This window comes from Triticum urartu, chromosome 2A (genome assembly GCF_056163025.1).
Source record: "Triticum urartu cultivar PI428250 chromosome 2A, HENAU_Tu73, whole genome shotgun sequence".
Classification (NCBI taxonomy): Eukaryota; Viridiplantae; Streptophyta; class Magnoliopsida; order Poales; family Poaceae; genus Triticum; species Triticum urartu.
The window spans coordinates 491,525,726-491,544,289 of NC_141874.1; positions in this window are offsets into that span (position 1 = coordinate 491,525,726).

Genomic DNA, 18,564 nt, shown 5'->3' on the forward strand with positions numbered 1-18,564 from the left:
GGTGTCCAGGTACGTGCATTACTATGACGTGGCCGCATGCCAAGACGCCAGCATCCTTCTCAAGTGTATTGAGAATCCGAGGGATGTGTATCAACAAGAGACAGTAAAAAAGGTTGACGCAGGGTCTTAATCTAAAAAGAATCCTTGGGGCGGGTCCCTGCTGCACGTCTGCGCCTGTGTCTCCGTTGTGCCGTATCCTGGATGGGTGTAGCACGATGGTCATCTGTAAAAGAGAGAAACTTAGGTGAAAAGTTGTCGTGCAAGAAGGTAGGTTTGAAGAAACCATGTATAATTCAAGATGAGTAAAAATTGCCACTTGTCTGCGCGCGTTGAGCCCCTTGTATTTGTAATAGGGGTGTGGCTTATCAAACCTGTGTGAGTTATATATAGCTGTGCCGGACTCGTCTAACCGTGTCCGTGGTCTTGATGACCTATCAAATGCTTTAGCCGGTGAGGCCCTTTTTAGTGTGCGGCTGCCAAGGCAGTCGCACTCTCTTCGGCGCGCAGGGATCGCTTAATATTTCCATTCACTGTAATGATGCCACGTGGACCGGGCATCTTAAGCGTAAGGAAAGCGTAACGCGATATTGCATTAAAGTGAGCGAAAGCTTCATGTCCAAGTAGTGCTTGATAGCCACTTTGGAACGGAGCAATGTGGAATGTTAAATTTTCGCTATGGAAGTTATCGGGGAAGTTGAATATAACCTCTAGTAGCAGGGAGCCCATGCAATGAGCCCATGGGCCTGGCGTTACTCCTTTAAGGGTAGTATTCCTTAGGCAAATTTTCGTTGGGTTTATCCCCATTTTGCGGGTTGTATCCTGGTATATCAGGTTTAAACTGCTGCCACCATCCATCAGGACTCGTATAAAGTGGTATCCGTCAATTATTGGGTCTAATACCAGGGGAGCCCATCCTACGCGCCGGATACTTGCTGAGTAATCACGATGGTCGAAAGTGATCGGTTGGGATGACCAGTGGCAGGATTCCGCGGTGATAGGCCCTTGGGCATATTTTTCTGGGAGTGCTGCTTTGTTTCTCCCCTTGATCATGTGTTACACGTTTACTGTTTGGACTTCTGGTGGAAATTTCTTTTGTTCCCCAGTGTCTTGCTTGAGAGGCTCATCCTCGTCTTCGCTTGGTGTATCCTCCCCCTTGTGTACGGCGTTGAGCTTGCCAGACTGCTTGAAGACCGAACATTCTCTGTGTGTATGATTAGCAGGTTTACCGGGGGTGCTATGGATCTGACATACTTGGTTTAGAATTTTGTTTAGGCTGGACAGTTCGTCTCTGGCGCCTTTAGGGGGCGGCTTTTGCTGACTTGGCTGAGAGCTTTTGAATCCGGCGTTTACTGTCGTGCTCTTCATGTTGTCGTCCTTATTTCGGCGTTTGTTATTGTTGTTGCGCCGTGATTTCCCGTTTCCATCTCTAACTTCGGAGGTATTGGGGTCGCTGGTGCTGCATCTGGCTAGCCATATCCTCACCCGCGCAAAAGCGGGTCATGAGGCTTGTTAATGCTGTCATTGTTCTCGGCTTTTCTTGGCCGAGGTGTCTGGCAAGCCATTCGTCACGGACGCTATGCTTAAAAGCTGCCAAGGCTTCAACGTCCGGACAGTCGACTATTTGGTTCTTTTTAGTAAGAAACCTGTTCCAAAGCTTTCGGCTGACTCTCCGGGCTGTTGAGTTATATGACTCAAATCATCCGTGTCTGGAGGTCGGACGTAAGTCCCTTGAAAATTTGCCCGAAAAGCGTCTTCGAGCTCTTCCCAGCTTCCAATGGAGCTTTCGGGGAGGCTTTTAAGCCAGTGCCGAGCTGGCCCTTTGAGTTTGAGGGGTAAATACTTAATGGCGTTGAGATCATCTCCTCGAGCCATATGGATATGGAGAATATAGTCCTCAATCCAGACCCCAGGGTCTGTTGTTCCGTCGTATGCCTCTATGTTTACGGGTTTGAATCCCTCTGGAAATTCATGGTCCAGCACCTCGTCGGTGAAACATAGGGGGTGTGCGGCACCCCTGTAGCTGGGTGTGCCATAGTGTTCGGATGTTTGTTGTGTTGCATCATGTGCTGGAGCGCGCCTGCGTGGTCCATAGATGGATCTTGTTGTGCCGTCCTTTTGATGCGAGCCCTCGCGTGGATCGCGTATTGGCTTATGTGCGGCATTGCTTGCTGCTCTATGTGGGCCGTGAGATTGTTTATCCGGCCAGGTGGCCGTTTTAATTTTTGGTTGCGGGGGATCTAAGGCCTCCTCATCGAATTCAGGTAGCAACTTCTGCTTCGGGTAGCTCTTGGTGGGGCGATTGCCGTTGTACTTCGCTGCTGCGTTGAGTACTTTGCTCTATCTGATTCCGAGTGTGTCTTGTGCAGCCTTGAGTTTTTGCTTCTGCTTTTTTAGACTCCTCGCGGTGGCAACAAGCCTTTGACGGGTATTCTGTTGCTCTGGGTGTCTGTCTGGTGTGAAGTCGTCCGGACTATTATCTTTGACGGAGTCAGGTTGTTCGTCTTGATCCTCCGTGTTGCCGTTGTCCGGCAATGGTTCCCCCTGCTCTAACGCTGGGTCTATATGATCGTTGTTTCTACCGAGGCGGGATTTGGGGCGGCGCTTACGCTGCCACTTTGACTGCTTCTCGAGGGGACAACCCTTCGTTGTGTCCTTTCGTTCCTCGTCGTCGTTTTCTTTTGGTGTGTTCACCATGTATACGTCATGTGGTGAAGTGGTTGTCCAGTGCCTTGCGGGCAGTGGTTCCTCTTCGTCTCTCGCATCGTCGTCCATACCGTCGATGTGTTCGGAGCCGAAGTCGAGCATGTCGGTTAAGTCATCGATAGTGGCTACTAAGTGGGTGGTGGGTGGGTCGCGAATTTCTTCGTCGTTCGCATCCCAGTCCCGCCGGACATAGTTCGGCCAGGATCCTCCTGACAAGGAGGGAGACTTTAATGAGTTCAATATGTCGCCCAAGGGCGAGTGCTGAAAAATATCCACGGAGGTAAACTCCATGATCGGTGCCCAATCGGATTCGACAGGAACGGGCGCAGGCTGTTCGGAGTCCGTGGCCGGAGAAGGATCCGACAGTTTAACAGCATGGCTCTCGTGCAAGGTAAGGTCGATGTTTGGCTCGATCGCCACTAAGGGTAAGGCTTCTGTGGCGGGGTCCATCCACCCGTCCATGGACGGCGCAACTGGCTCTGAATTGAGGGTCGGAGCGGCTGTCCGATGGTAGAGCTAAATCATACTCATTCTGACCGCATGACGCACAAGGCAGAGGCTCGAATACATCGAAGATCAAGTCTCCACGGATATCGGCCATGTAGTTTAAGCTTCCAAACCTGACCTGGTGGCCAGGGGCGTATCTTTCAATCTGCTCCAGATGGACAAGCGAATTGGCCCGTAGTGCAAAGCCGCCGAACACGAAGATCTGTCCCGGGAGAAAAGTCTCACCCTGGACTGCATCGCCATCGATGATAGTAGGAGCCATCAAGCCTAATGGCGACGACACAGAGGAACTCTCAATTAAAGCACCAATGTCGGTGTCAAAACCGACGAATCTCGGGTAGGGGCTCCCGAACTGTGCGTCTAAGACGGATGGTAACAGGAGGCAGGGGACACAATGTTTTACCCAGGTTCGGGCCCTCTTGATGGAGGTAAAACCCTACGTCCTGCTTGATTAATATTGATGATATGGGTAGTACAAGAGTAGATCTACCACGAGATCAGAGAGGCTAAACCCTAGAAGCTAGCCTATGGTATGATTGTATGTTGTAGTTGTTGTTGTCCTACGGACTAAAACCCTCCGGTTTATATAGACACCGGACAGGATTAGGGTTACACAAGGTCGGTTACAAAGGAGGAGATATCCATATCCGTATTGCCTAGCTTGCCTTCCACGCCAAGTAGAGTCCCATCCGGACACGAGACGAAGTCTTTAATCTTGTATCTTCATAGTCCAATAGTCCGGCCAAAGGATATAGTCGGGATGTCCGGAGACCCCCTAATCCAGGACTCCCTCAGAGGCCAACCCCGATAAGATGAAGGCTATTGAGAAGATTCAGGCACCTAATACAGTTAAGCATGTGAGGCATTTGACTGGGTGTGTTGCCACGCTTAATAGGTTCATCTCCAAGTCTGCCGAGCGCGCCTTGCCGTTCTTCAAAATCTTGAAGGTAGGACCCATGAAGTGGACTCCAGAGGAAGACGTAGCACTGCAAGATTTGAAGATCTACTTGTCCTCTGTGCCTACTTTGGTTGCTCCCAAACCACAAGAGCCATTGTTGCTATACCTAGCGGCAACTAATCAAGTGGTTAGTGCAGCACTAGTGGCGCAACGGGAAGTGGAAGAAGTAGCAGCCTCAACTAGTGTCCCTTCCAGGGGAGAGAGTGACAATAGCCTAGCAAGGCTATATGTAGATCAAGATAAAGAAGAGCACGACAGCGGAGGCAACCCCAAGGACGCGGCAAGGAAGAAAGTGGCGCAACGTCCAGTATACTTCATCAGCTCCCTGTTGCAGGGGGCTAGATCCAGGTATTCTGGCGTGCAAAAGTTGATTTTTGGACTTATCACTACAAAAAAGTACACTTCTGTGATGATACGTGTTTGTCACAGTAGGTCACGTTTTCTGTCATGCATGTACATCCATGACAAATTTATGACAGAATCAAGATAGTCATACCTGTGCTGTCGTAGAAGTGTTCCATAACATTACCAAAATTATCATCACGGAAGTGTCCACTTCCATGACGATAAATCGCGCATCATAGAAGTGCTTTCATCAAGGGTGACTGACACGTGGCATCCACCATAACGGAACACCGTTAAGCTATCGGGTCCAGTTTTGGATCCGATAACCCGTTAACAGCCCCGACCAATGGGGATTTTCCATGTGTAAAATCATCATTGGCTGGAGGAAACACATGTCGGCTCACTGTTGGGACAGATGTCATCCACTCATTGGACCCAAAGCGCCTATGATACGTCGACACGTGGCACGGCCCAACAGAGGCCCATTCCTGTGAAAAGGCCGGCCCATTTAACTTGGTCAAAAGGTGGCGGGCCGGCCCACGGCAAGCCTGTTAACGACCTGTTCACATATAGCCCATTTATAGCCTGTCGTGGGTTTGTCACGGCAGATGTCCTCGTGAAAGGACTTAGTCGTGGAGCCATCGCTACGGGTTAGCTTAAATGGGTTAAACCGGACAAGGGGACACGAGAGGTTTTATACTAGTTCGGCCCCTTTGATGAAGGTAAAAGCCTATGTCTAGTTGTGATTGGTATTGCTAGGGTTTCGATGACCAGGGAGCGAATCCGCTTTGCCTGGCTCTCGAGTTGTTGTCTGTTGTCCTCAAACCGCAGCCGGGTCGTCCCTTTATATACATAGGTTGACGCCCGCCGGTTTACAGATTCCCAAGGCCGGATCATAGATGTGTCTGGCTCGGTCTCTATTCCTCTAACTTACAATACAAGTTACATGACAGAGTCAGTTTACATCTACAGGCTTTAACCCACCTTTGGGCCTTGCGCCTTCGTAAAGTGCCACCACCTTCACGTCTTCCTGGGCTTCTATACTCATGGAGTTAACTCGGCCACTCCTAGCCGATTTATCTCCAGTAATCATATCCCCAACACGGCCCGCTATCCCAGGGCCCGTTTACGGCCTATCCGAATTAGGCCCAGTAGCGTTATCTGGGCCGTCCAATATAATTCCAACCCATGTATGGCCCATGACGTCTTTCGGCCCATATGAGGCCCTTAGTAACCCTCAGCCCCTTAACGGTCCGTGGTAAAACTGGCCCATAATGAACAGTGTATCACTTTATACCCATTCACGGCCCATTATTCCGTTGGGCCATTTCCAGCCCATGTTATCTTTCGGCCTTCTCAGGGCCCATTTATTCTTGGGATCATTTCTAGCATTCGGTTACTTACGGCCCGTTACTGTCATTTTCTGCTTGTGGGCCAAACTCAGCCCGTGGTTACAGTCGGCCCGTTTGTTGCCCGTTAATATGTGGGGCCGTTTTCATGTCGAAAAAACCCGTTGGGCTATTTTCATAGAGTTATCAAATACGGCCTATTAACGGCCCGTTATTGTCCACGAATAGTATGGCCCATGATTGGCGAAATAATGATACGCCCCGTAGAAGGCCCATGGATCCTACGGCCCATAAAAGGCCCATGGATCGTACGGCCCGTAGAAGGCCCATGGATCCTACTGCCCGTATAGAAGGCCAATGGATCCTACGGCCCATAGAAGGCCCATGGATCATACGGCCCACAGGAGGCCCATGGTTACAACAGTCCATGTGTTGCCATGATTATTTTGGCCTAGTTTCCAAAAATAGGTTATTGTGGCCACTAGAAAAACACAAAAAAAGAACTACAGTGACTACAAGCAAACAACTAAACAGGACAATAAGGAAATAAATAAGCAAGCAATTAACGCTAGCCTATTACTGCTATTACACATATTACATCCACTTGGCATCAAAGTTCGCCACCAGTGCAAATATAGGGAACAAAGCAGCATATTACATACACTGGCCGTCAAAATTGGCCACCAGTGCAAATAAACCCGGCAGCAAAACGAGAGCATAACTGAAACAACTTCAGAAGAGCTCAAGAAACATGGTATCCACCATGCTGGCAATAAGCTTAGCAAGCTTATTAGCTTTGTCCTGTTTGGCGCTAAAATCCTCCAACGCTTGCTGTTGCACCAGAAAGTATGCATCTGAATGCTCCAGGGACTTCCGCAGTCCTTCCGCTTCTTATCGTAGCACAGTTGACCACTGTCTTTCAACTTGTAGTTGAGACTTAAGAAACTGAACTGATTCAGACAACAAGTTTGAATAGCTTATGCAAGCGGTAGTGGCCAGTGACTCGAACACTAAACCAAGACAGGACTTTGGGGTTGTCTCACTGTCTTCGAGATAGTCTTCGTTAGCTGTTTTATCAGCTTTGTTGGAGACCAACAAGGATGTGTCACTATCTTGAATCTTATATGCATTACTTCCTTTACCATTGCTTAATAAGGCACTCTTCCCCAATATTTTGTCAGCATTCTAAAAGAAGAAACAAGCAGACACATAATAGGTTTAGCATGTACTAGTATATGAAACTCATTTCGATGAACCAGTTCATTAGTAAGGTGGACAGGATTAAACTACCAAGTCTTCTATTGCCAAGTACTAGTACATAATAAAAGCATCAAACAAACATATATCTATGTCCTATGGTCACTGCATTGTCTTGCCAAATAAAAATAGAGACACAGTTCACGACAAAGCAGCAGTGAAAGAATACAAAGCGTGGGAAACTACATGGCACAACAAGATTTCAGATGGGTACCACGGGTCTACATGTACAACAACACTATTGGCTCTGTTGTGATGCTAGTAATGTGCATGATATGAGAAGTCAACTGTATACACAACTGAAATTGAAATCAACAGAGCTATTGATAAGAGCAAGTCTATTAAAGAAACATGCGTGAACATACCTGCCGTGCCATTGGAGTTTCGATTGGATCCTTCAATTTAAAAATAAGTTTGTATGAGTAAATACAGTGACACAAGAGCAAAGCAGTATGCACGATAGCAATCATAGTTAAAAAAGGCGCGCCTAAGTGAGCGCTTAAGCGCGCCTAGGCTCTAGGCGTTGGTGAAACGCATTGCGCATAACTACGCTTAATCTGTGCATAACTGCGCATAAGCATGCACTTTGGTCAGCAAAGCGCAAGGCGGTGGCAAAACACACAATTAACGCCTAGCGCTTTTTTGAACTATGATAGCAATGGAATCTTAAATTAGAACAGTTGTTCTTCAGGTTTAGGAACTTGTTCTACATGAATAGAGTACAGTAAGACGCAAGAATATAGTACTTAAAATAGAAAATGAGCTCATAGACCTTACCACATTCTTGGTTTGTGACCAGTACAGAACAAGGCGTTCCCAATCATCGTCCAGTAAATGTGTCTCAGGAGAACGTAAGGGAATTTGATGAGTTTCTTTGCCGGTGAAGTATGTTTTCTTCAGGTAATTTTGATACTGCCACCAAGCATTCTTGAAGATAGCAGAGGTATTAGCACAGGTTACCTCATCCTGAGTTTCCAAATCGGTCCTTCTCTATAGAGAAAAATGGGAAAATTTTCTGTATTATAACCATCATGGAGGTAGGATGTATGGGACAAAGAAAAGTAATTGCCATGAATAACATTACTTACACATAACTCCTGGACAAACACCTTCAACTGGCATTTTCCTTCATCTTCAGTATAATATTTCCAAGATGGGAAGATACGCACATATGATTTAACAACATCAAATGCGATAGATGCTAAACTACGACTAGCTGGTTGTGCTTCCTCCACAGGAATAGGCGTACTAACTGGTGGAGTTGGGGTTTGCCGTGGTAGTACTGGCCCTTTGGGCACTGGAGCTACCTTACTAACTGCTCTTGTTTGGGAGCTCTATGGTGGAGATGGTGCTGTGTCAATAGGAACTGGGTTACTATCTGCTGGGGTTGGGGTTAGATTGGGTGAAGCTGGTTCTCTGTCCATCGAAGTAGGGGTACAATCTGCGAGAGTTTGGGTTATGTGTGGTAGGGCTGGTTCTCGTGCATGTACAACCGGGGTGCTATCTCCACCAAGAGGTTGCACTGTTTTAGCTAGTTCTCTATCCATCACAGTAGGGTTACAATCTGCAAGAGTTTGGGTTATGTGTGGTAGGGCTGGTTCTCGTGCATGTACAACCGGGGTGCTATCTCCACCAAGAGGTAGCACTATTTTATTTGAAGACCGTGTTTTTAGTCCGCTAGATGCTGGAATCACCCGCTCCAATTCAAATGGCTGATAAACAGGAAACATAGTTAAATGTACAGACATTGTATGAGAGACAGATGCAATAGATAGTGTGGAAAAAAGAGGGCATGAAATAGTTGGCATGTATATTGTTTAACTAAAACGGAGAGCATGACATAATTTCACATATATGATGTCTATCTAAACTGGATAGCATAGCATAACATAATTCAAAGATATGATGAATAACTAAACAGGATCGCATGACATTATTCACCTACATGCTATCTAAGTAATCAGGATCACATCATTTAATTCACATGTGTGATTTATATGCTAAATAGAGGGCATTAGATATGATGTCTGAACTAAGAACATGGTGTTGAATATTGTGTATACAATGACTATGCAATGCAAGACACCATATGCATGATATGAGCAGTATAACCATGCCAAGTTAGAGCATACACCTCGATGGGGGAATAGGACTGGTCATCTATCTCTGAATCCATCTCTGAGGAGCTATCGGGACCCAACAAGAGATCTGCTTCGACATGTAGCACTGTTTGCTCTAAAGGCCTTGTTTTCACTCCAGATTTTTCAATCTCCCACCCAAATGGATGATTCACAGGAAGAGTAGTTTAATCTACAAACATTGTCGACAAATGGAAATGTAATGAAGAAAAGGATGGGCAAGATATCATTCAAATATATGATGCCTGGTTAAACAGGATGGCATTGCACATTTCACGTATATTATGGCTGGCTAAAAGACATGAGATTGCATAATTCCCATATATGATATAGAAACTAAACAGGTGGCATTACAGAACATGTCTAAACTAAGCAGATGACATATATGATATCAAAAGTAGGCACTGCAAGGCAACATATGCATGATATGACTAACATCATCATGCCAAGGCAGAGCAAACACCTTGGGGGGTAAATAGGAGTGGTCAGCGACGTCTGAATCCGCCTCAGAATAGATATCTTCCTCTGGATTACAATCTGGAGAGGGGTGGGGAGGGTTTGCCATTGAACCCACCATGGAGCGATGTCTGCATGACATTGTATTGCCGTGCAAAACTCTTCTCTTTTTGTCTACATGTTCAGCATGACTGTGTACACTATCTGACATGCATATGAAAAAAATGTGGTGATATTATGTAAGGAGAGCATGCAGAAATTTAGAGTGATGGTAACAACCAGTGGATGGATCCAAAAATAATGATAGCAGGCTGATGATTGCTTTAATTTAATAAAAATACAGATGATGATTGCTTTACTGTTTGTTTCCCACCCAAGATGAACAACATAGGCATACCCTAGGTGAACCAAATATTAGACAGTGATACTATTCATTGCTTCCTTGATATGTGCCCCACAACTAATTTAGAACTCAAGTTTGAACATTAATTTGGACCTGACTTGGAGTCCAAGAGGTGAACGGGACGATAAAGTAGCAGGTAATTTTAAGAAATGCATAACATAAGCAGAAACAAAAGAGTGCGACCTCTCTTGTGGACCCATGTACTCCTCAGGTTCATCTGTTGAGTCGATGATGGTGATGCCGTTGTGGTGGGTGCCGGCGGCAGGGAAGGAGATCTGAGGCGGCGAAATACGGTCAGGAGTCGTGATGTCTGGTTTGGTGGATGTTTCTGTTGATGGAGTAGCTCAGTTGAGGTGGACGACGTCGCGGCAGGAGCAGGACAAACCACACAAAGTTCCCTTCGACACCTACCTATAACTGAAGTAATTCTGTAAGGGCTCATTTGGCTTTCATGATTCTAAAAATGCAGGGATAGGAAAAACACCGGAATAGGATAGGAATGCACATGGTAAACAGAGCATTTGTAAACACATGATTTCTGTCAACTTGAGTGTTTGGTTTACAGGAATTGGAAGAGCAGAGGAATGCAAAGAAACATGGCCAAAATAAAGTGAAACCATATGAAAGCATGTACAGTTAGAATGTTATTCTGCCACTAATGCACTTGGTCTTGTTTTCATGCATAGGATTTTGAAAATTAGGTCCAGGTGGATATTTTGCTTCATTCCTTTCAACAAAATGCATGAATAATTAAATAGTAGAGTGCCATTGGAAAATTCCCTATTGCTATGTTTTTCCGTCGAACCAAAATAGCCCTAATGGATCGACATGAATGTATAGTAATAAGTGATGCAACAAGTGTACAACCTCTTTGCCGTAGCCGTGTCGACCTCAACATCATTGGGTTGGTTGCTGAAGCAGTTGAGGCAGAGGTGGCTGTCGGAGGTGTGGAGGAAGATCTGAGGAATTTGTAGACGGCGTCCAGGGCACTGCTCTGTTGTGATGGATCGTTCTGTCATCGGAGGAGCCCCGGTGAGCCGTAAGACGTCAAGGATGAAGCAGCACAAGACAAACATCGTCAATCTCAAGTGGGATTCTAATAGCATCTCCAATAGATGATGTAATATAGATGTAAAATTTACATCACCAAAAACCACCTGACTACAACAGATGAGGTAAAAACTGTTGACTCTGAACTTAACTGTCGAAACTAAAATTTACTGTGGAATCTGAATGTTACTGTCGAAACTGAATGCAATGGTAGCAGAGAGGCACTTGACATGTAGTTTAGGGAGGGCCTGCAGTTCATCTTCAACCTGCACCCCCCTGAGCCGCCAGCCACCACCGGCAGAACCGCCAGCCCCAGTGCCACCTCGTCGCCCCGAAACAACTCCCCACCGCCGGTCCGCCGCCGCCCCGGCCAGCCATATAGGCCCCCTGCCCCCACCCTGAACCCTAATATAGATAGTGGGGTACCTCTCCGGCGAGTCCCCATCCCCGCTGCGGGTGGTTCTTCCTTAACTCCGGCGAGCCCCCCACCACCTGAAAATCGACTGACCCAAAAGTTGATTCAGTCGACTGAAGTGTAGCTAAGTCGAAGCAGAGCAGCAGCACGAGCGAGGGGGGGAGCTGCAGCAGTAGCAGCGCGAGCGAGCGAGAGCCGAAGCAGCAGCAGCTGGGCGAGCGAGCGATCGAGCGAGAGCCGGAGCAGCAGCAGCAGATCCGGCTGGTATGGACGCCGCCGCCGAAGGGGCCTCGCACTAGGGGAGAACCGCCGTGGAGATGTCGCCCGCGACGCCGGCTTCAAGGTAGCCGCTCCATGGGGTGCGGGATGGAGCACCGTCGGCGCCGAGAGGTCGAGCTAAGGAGAAGGTGCGATGCGATGAGTGTACAACCTTTTTGGTGGCGCCGATTAGGCCTCGGCTTCGTCCGAGGAGTCGATGAGGATGTTGTGGTTCCGGTGGACCAGGTTAAGGCGGCGCTGTGGGGATGGAGTAGTCGCGATAGACAAGGCAATCGTTGGAGCAGCTCCTTGGAGGTGGAGGACGGGGCGGCTGAACCGGCGGGACGACGAGATGGATGACGGATCCTCATCCGAGGAGGTGGACGAGGGACGTCGAGCTGTTGCGGTGGATGACATCGTCGGGGAAGAGGCTCCGGCTGGGCAGCGGTGAGGTGGCGGACGGAGGAGGGTGGGGTTTCGCGGCTGGAGCGGAGAGGTTATGGCGGCCTGGGATTTCGAATGGAAAAAAGGAGGCGATGGGAGGGGGTGAACCATGACTTAGGGACGCGCTTGTCCAAAATGTAGGGTGTGTTACAAAAGTACCCCCCACCGATTTGAACTAGCGGCCCTTTCGGCTCAGGGTTAGAAGGGGGATTTCACGTGTCGGGATTTGGCAGTTGGAGGGAGTTTTCGCGTGCGTTGTAATTCCGGGATAGCAAGGTGTGGGTTGTGAAGGCGCCAGTTTTGGGAGCACGATATCTGATTTTTCGGGATATAACAAGGCGCGGGTTGAATTTTAGGGACAAGCCTAACGTGTAATATTGTACTTGTACGTACCAAATCAATTCGCACTTCCCTCAACAAAAAAGAAAACGAAAAAAATAAAAATATTCACACCACACAAAGAGAGAGTCTTGCCCCGTTTTACTATAAAAATGCTATTCAAAGCTACTCCATCCTTCCATCTATATAGGGCCTAATGCGTTTTTCGATGCTAACTTTGACCAAATATTAGAGCAATAATATATGACATACAACTTACACAAAGCACACCGTTAAATTCGTTTGTGAAAGGTTCTTTCAATGATATAATTTTCACATTATGCTTGTCATGTACTATTAATCTTGTCAATAGTCAAAGGCGGTCTTAAAAAACGCATTACGCCCTATATAGATGGAAGGAGGGAGTATGAATCCTGTATAATGCATGTAACCTACTCATACCAATATTTTAGTGCATTCCAAATGTCTATACTACCGCTGCAATTCAAACTGAATTTGAATTCGTTTCTCTATTTCAATAAGAATCTACAATCATGATTGTTGCCAACTTCAACCATCATTCATGTATTACCTTAATAACACACCACATGATTACTATAGAGATAGATATGAACTATGTGTACTACATGAACTCGAATTCTATTTTTTGAATACACTTGATGTTGATTCCAAATAATAGTACATTTGATGTACTAACTATATATTCATAATCTAAACCATGTTCCATATGTGTACACCGTGTTTATCACACATAGTATAGTGCCCCGCCCCCTACATTATGACAAGTATTTAGACCCGAGCTGCAAAAGCCACACATTAGACCAAATTATGATCAATGTTCTATATATTATACGTAGTACTAGCAAGATGCACATGCATTCCACAGAACATCAACATGATCAAGGAGAGGCCTAATTTGCAAATATGGAGAGGGGTGTGGGTATATTTTTTCAAAATTCCCATAGTTTCCTTCCTATCCATTAGATATAAATCGGACGGCCTATATTGCAGGATGGCAGGCACACCATCATCAACAACTCCGTTTTTTATAAGAGTAGAGATAAAATATATTATATGTAGTATAACATGTTCATAACCACACCATGTGTATCACCGTTATATATATTCACACATGCGTTGGTTTAAAACACTATGATAAATTCTTCAAATATCTAAATTCACTTTTTATAATGAAGTATGATCTCTATTCGTCTTTTACACCCACACAATCATCTTATCTTTGTAGCTAGCTAGCACTAACTTTCTCTCGTGCATGCACATGCCTGCATCCCTCTCACCCTCCCTCGGCATTCTCTAGCGCCATTGCGCAAATTCATCTTTTCACTTTAGGTCGTTCACCCACGGTGTGTGTAGGCCCCCCAGCTCCTTCTTTACGGCACACATCGATCGATATGCTTCTCTAGCCAGGTATGCCTAGCACAAACACAAGCTTCCCCTCTTCCCTTATCATCGTCCATGCCTCACTCCCACCACTCTTTTCGTCGATCTCGTACTCGCACACTCCTTCCCCCTCGATATAGTATGACTCTCGCACCACCTCCTAGATGCATCCCTCTCTCTCTATCCTTCTCCCCGTGCCTCATTTGCTTCTAACACACATGCATGTATGCTGATCGATCTCCCAACATATACCTAGGTCGACTTTAACTATCCCCCCCATCGATCGACATACCTCACAAGTTATGTATCTCCTTTCTCTGACAAAGGACGATTGATCTTCCTATGTAGTTATGTCTGCTTACCACAATATCGCCCCCCTCATCATTCGTGCATGCCTCCTAACCCGTCTCTCACACGCACGTGCATAGACAGGCAGCCATCCCCTCTCTTATTGATATTGCAGGCGTGCCCTCCAGTTGTCTAGCAAGCCTATCCCACCATTTGTTAGAAGCAACTCCACTACCACCCCCTCCAACACTCTAGCTCTATCTCTCTCACAACCTTATTCCTCTCCTACACATATGCATGGATGCCGATCGATCTCCCTTAATACATGAGGTAGATCGATCTCCCTTAATACATGAGGTAGGCCTCTCTCCTCCTCCACACACATACCAGCCATTGTACCTCTATTGTTAATTAGGCCTCCCTCCCCCCCCCCCCACCACACACCGATAGTCAAGCGCTGTAGGTAGGTATCCATGCCACAGAGACAAACTACACCTGTCCCCTCTCTCATTCTAGTAGGACAGCCACTCTATATCTTTGACGTGGGCAGACAAAAATTCGATGGCACTCTTTATTGACCGTGCGCGCGCGCACACACACACATCATCCCTCTCTTTGATTCTGTGGACACCTCAAGTCGATGATACCTCCACTCTCTTCTCGTGGATCACCCCCTCTATATATATGATATATCCAGGACTCTATTTCACACACATTGCATATGTTACATTTTTGATTGACCCCCCAAAAAAACTCTCACGAACCCACACACTATATCTCTCTACGTTTGTATCTCTCTCACACAACCCCACGTAGGTGGTGTACATATACAAGAAGAGAATAGGTGACCGTGCACGTACTCACGCTTCATGCCCAGCCACACCTGCGTGGGTACACGGTGGAGCTCATTTCTGTACGAAATGGCAGCCCACGTGCTAATTTGAACGCGTGTAGCGGTTGTTTACTTACGGAGGTCGTGTACCACGCGTGCACGAAAGAAAGTTCGACTTGATGCGTTGGCGCGTTATTTTTAAATAAAGTTATATCACTCAATGGCACGTACACAGAATATAAAACGTTTTTTATGGAGAAAAAGGTAGTCCGCTCCACTATATACAATGGAGCCTTCCTGCCTGGTTTGTCTCTCTTCAGAGTATCTCACACAAGGCTGCGGTGGCCTCTCTCTCTCACCGTTGGTCACTGATCCGGCCGCATCCCGTCCGTCAGTGGAAAGGGAGGACGTGCATTGTTTCTGCGTTCGACGGCGCTGAGGCAGCACGTCCCGATCTGCGGTACACGCCGTTCTCTCTGACCAAGCTCTGGCACGGTAGGGCCTACGCCACCTGCTCGCTTCTGCAGTATGGGCAGATTCCGCCCGCCGCCGCTCACCTAATTACATCCTGACGACCTCCAGGTATCCCCTCCGGCCTTGCTCCACTGTCCGTCTTCCCACGTCGCTGCATGTGGATCTTCCATAGTTCTTCGTACAAAACGTAGCTCGTCCGGCGTACTTTCCATATTGCAATCTCGTCCTCACACCATTTTAGACAAACACAACCGTGTTGTTATCTTCCCTTAGGACGAGGAATATGCTTCTTTTTTGTTGTCGCAACTGTCATCAACAATATTTGTCTTTTTACAAATTTCAAATGGGCATATTTTAGAGTGTAGATTCACTCATTTTGCTTCGTATGTGTACTCCCTCCGTTGCTAAATAGTTGTCTTTCTAGATATTTCAACAAGTGACTACATACGGAGCAAAATGAGTGAATCTACACTCTAAAATATGTATATATACATCCATATGTAGTAGTCCATTTGAATCTCTAAAAAGACAAATATTTGAGTAGTCACTCGTTGAAATATCTAGAAAGACAAATACTCCGGAGTATATTTAAGAACCGAGGGGGTAGTGCACAGCCGCATGGGAGACTCAGACCGGTCGTTGTGCCGCATTAATAGTGAGTAATGAGCAGTCAAATCATAAGCCCCACCTTTCCCACTGTAAGTTTCTCGGAAGAAGCAACCATCAATACGCTCTTCTTTGAATCTACTCATACTACTCCATCCGTCACTGTTTATAGAGCGCACTTCAGAAAAAGAGAAAATCTCTGGGACCAAGGCGTCTAGCGATCGGCCTAAAAAATAGCATTGGTAGTTATAGCACGGCGTCTATTACTAGAGGAAATAATGCGTACACACATGCATGCAGTGCTTCCACCCCGGGTACACACATGCATGCACTTACTCCACTCCGTAGTACTACATCGAGAGAAAATTGCGGTTACCATGCCCTAATTAATTGAGCATTAAACCAAACGTGTCTAAAGTCTATCTGGTGGTGGAAATGCATTGAGAGAAATGCATCATAATGAACGCACTCTGTAAACTGTGACGGAGGGAGGAGTAGTATAAGGTGCAAAACCAAGCACGCGTATGGACAGTCGGTCAACACACCTCCTCTTGGCATATCACTGACATGTGGGACCAGAGTGTGAGCAAACCGATCTCAATTGACGGCAAAATGGCCAACCCGCTGTTCCTTGAGAGAGACGAGGAGCGAGAACACACAGACGGGCTCGCACGGAGGCCAAGATATATTCGAGCATGGTTGATCTATATCATCATTACATGTTGGGCTGCCGTTTTGTACCCTTCTCCGGAATAAATGTGTACTTTATCAGAGATTAAAAAAAATAAGAGTACAGAGGCTCCACCATGTGGTTCTAGTAGTAGTACTACTCGTACTACTAAACCTTGCGCTTGGCTCTTTGCCTCTTCGTGAAGTCGAACAATGATGGTACTCCGCATGTTTGGTACTAGTACAGTGTATGCCTCTGGCAATCTGACACCGAATGATCTGATGCATGTCCACCGCCTAGGCGAGGGTACGTTGCATTAGTCAAAAGGCGTAAGCGAGCTTCACCTTGTCCTGCAAGCTTCTCCTCGTTCTGCGAGTTGACTGGACACACCAACAAGTAGTGCTAGTCCATACTCCCTACTTTCCGGTTAATATGGCTTAATCTTTTTTGCGGGTAAATGAGAGAGCTTTATTCATATATAAGCATTCTTAGGACGATCAGCCAAGACATAGGTCACTAGGAAGCGAGGTACCCTGCAAAAAAGAAGTAGGAAGCGAGGTGTTTCATCAAGCCAGCTCTCGGCCACATTCAAAGTGCAGCAAGCACGGTTCGCACAAAGATGCGCCGCAAGGTTTGCTGACCTGTTTACATGTTGAATAACAAAAAAAGAGGAAATATTACTGAGCGCTCCTATTTGTAACAGGATATGAGCCAGAATTAAGCGAGAATTGTGGCGAGTGTTCCATGCAATCAACTTCCATTATCACATGCGAGAACCCTCGAAGAGAACCAAACGTGTTGAAGATTGCTTTATCACATTTTAAAAATATAATAAGAGTGCAGACGCTCCTCCATCCGGTTCCTAGTACTAGTATAGTGCATACCTCTATAAACTAGAGTAGTAGTACTAGTACTAGTAAACTTTGCGCTTGGCTGTTCGCCTCTTCGGGAAGTGCAACAATAATAGTACTAGTACAATGTATGCTTCTGGCAATCTGACACCAAATTAACTGTTTCACGTCCACCGCCTAAGCGAAGGAGAGCTTGCATTAGTCAAAAGTTTCTCCTTGTCCTACGAGCCACCGCGTGCAAGCTTCTCCCATCCTGCAAGCTTCTCCTTGTTCGACAAGTTGACGGGACACAACACAATAATGCTAGTCCATACTGCCTCCTCTCCAGTTAATATGGCTTAATTTCAAACGGGATAAATACACTATCTGTCATTGTATATTTGTAAAAATACGGTCAGTGGACTTCATAATACGCTCATTGCACTCAATATATAAATTTTCCGGTGTTTATACGGTCACTAGCTCACCCTGGCTGAGTATGTGTGTGCATGCACGTGTAGGTTGAGCACTTGAGCGTGACCGTGTGTGTTCCATCGTGTGCTCGGACATGCATGCATTAGGGCGTCACACGCGTTTTTGCGTCCATGTGTACGTGTGACTGTTGCATACACGTAGGGGGAGTACGTGTAGGGGCCACTAAAGGAGCAGTCAAATCACACAGTAAGTTAGTCGGAAGAAGCGACCATCATTTCACTCTTCAATGACACATATGCAATATAAAATGGTTGATATGGAGAGAAAAAGAAAACCACTATATATACACTAGCAAGAGCCTAAGCTACAAGCCTGCTTGCTTGGGTTGCTCTCTTCACAAGCATAG